Consider the following 2,021-nt stretch of genomic DNA (forward strand, 5'->3'; position numbering starts at 1 on the left):
TATATTTTAAAATTTTAAATTCTTATTTCCTCCTTATTCTTTTTTAATGCTTTTTTATTATTGATTTATTTTACGTACATAATTTAAGTAACCAGTAAAGTGACTGAGAATATGAATCCATATGTCTTATGTCCCATTCCTTGTTCTTTTTCCCCCGTTTTTTTGTTTGTATGTGTCCCCCACTCTTAACCAGAAAAATGAGGTGTCTAAAAAAATCACAAACCAATTTATTTTTTAAATCCCAAGCCCACAGTTGCCTCTCCATTAACAATTTTAATGAACTAACTTCTTTGTGCGTTGTTGTTTTTAGTTACTGAGTTTTAGAGAGCGGGGGAGAGAGAGACATTGATTTGTTGTCCCACTTACTCATTCTTGTATGTGCCCTGACTTGGGATGGAACCCACAACCTTGACTGTGGGAAAGACGCTCTAACCAAGGCAATGAACTAATTTTTTGATCACAAATCTGGGAATTCCTGTATACTGTCAATGTCATTCTATACATAGGAAGCAAGTAATGAGTTAAGTTATCCTGGGCCTCTGAGTAGATCTTTTTTTTTTTTCTGAGTAGATCTTAAAATGACACCCACCACATACACCTCGTAACTCCCAGACATACATTTCTCTGCAGGGCCCATACAATCACTTTTATGCAAAATCACCTGCTTAAGGGCCTTCTGAACCACCCCACTTAAAATCCCAGCGCTCTCTCCAGATTTGGAACTCTCTATGCACTGTGATATATGTGTTTTCCAACTCGTGAGTTCAAGCGAATAAAGGATAGCCTAAAACCCGGGGGCGGCCAATTGGTTAGGGAATTAAGAACAGACCCAAGGGTTAATCCGCTTCAATTCAGGCGAAACGCTCAGTATTTCCACTGCCCCAAAAGAAAAAGTTGCAAACTGCAAGCCTCAGAGCCCACATCGGAGAAAAGGAGATGGAGTCTGAACTCTCGGATCCTCGGTGAACTTTCCCCAACAATGCCCTTGTCTCCGGTTTACTGCCAACCCCGATTGCCCCCCTTTCCAACCTGCATTTCTGGCAGCAGCCCTCCTACTTACTTGCTAGTGTCGCGCGGAGAGACGAAAACCTGAGCTGCAATAACAGCCAAGTACTCCTGAAAAGGCACTTCCGGCACGTGGGATAGTCCTTCACTTCCTGTCAACTGAAAAAAATGAATCCGGGTAGGATCGTGAGCAGCGCTAAGTGGTTCCTACCTTGGGCTTTCCTTTCCGTCTTGGGTCATTCTCTGAATTTAGTGAAATCCGGCTTTTGAAGTCTGCAGGGTACCTGACGGGTCTTTACCTCTCTATTCCAGGTTTCCTAGGCAGTTCGGTAGGAGAGATTTGGAGTCTAGACTAAGTGTGAGTTGGCCAAATTGCTTGTTAACTCTGGAACTCATATTTTAGTGTGCATAACAACAGGGTTTCTCAGATCTACGGGGCATATCTCACTGCGATTTAGGGTCCTAATAAGCAAAAGTAAATATGGAACATAGTGTTAGTTGCCTATCCAATATCCATTTCTCTATCTTCCATATTAACAGAATTCCAGTTTTGTATGGGACACCAATGTATGAGGAAAAAATCTTTTTACTTCGATTCTCTTTGCTAGGGCCTGGAACCTTCATTAAAACCCCTTCCCGGGCAGAAACGTGTATACACGTTTTCACAAAATGTTCTTTTTTCAGTCGTCGACGAGTATACTCGTCTAAAACTTTACCTTCAAAAACCAGCTACATACGTACCATTCTAAATAATTTCATCTAGAAACTTTCTGAGGAAATACTATTCTTAACCACAAAAATGGGAAGAAAAAATAATTACAAACTGTTTTGAGACATGAGGGGAGCCCGACTGGTGTGGTTCAGAGGTTGAGCGTGGGACCATGAATCAGGTCACTGCTGTGGGCTCAATCCCCAGTGGGGAGGCGTGCAGGAGGCAGCTGATCAATTTTTCTCTCTCATGGATGTTTCTCTCTCCCTTCCTCTCAATAAAGTCAATAAAGCTTTTTTTTTTTTTT

General features: G+C 41.6%; 1 protein-coding gene across 1 annotated transcript in view; it reads right to left on the bottom strand.

The window, feature by feature from the left end:
- The window catches only part of TMEM69 (transmembrane protein 69), an 8,481-nt gene that overhangs the window by 4,450 nt on the left and 2,010 nt on the right, over positions 1 to 2,021 (bottom strand). Inside the window, exon 2 of the mRNA XM_015567517.1 lies at positions 1,061 to 1,467. The gene's annotated coding sequence lies outside the window, so the exon portion shown is untranslated. The remainder of the gene's footprint in view (positions 1 to 1,060; positions 1,468 to 2,021) is intronic.

Source organism: Myotis davidii, unplaced genomic scaffold (assembly GCF_000327345.1).
Source record: "Myotis davidii unplaced genomic scaffold, ASM32734v1 scaffold924, whole genome shotgun sequence".
NCBI classification, from domain to species: Eukaryota; Metazoa; Chordata; class Mammalia; order Chiroptera; family Vespertilionidae; genus Myotis; species Myotis davidii.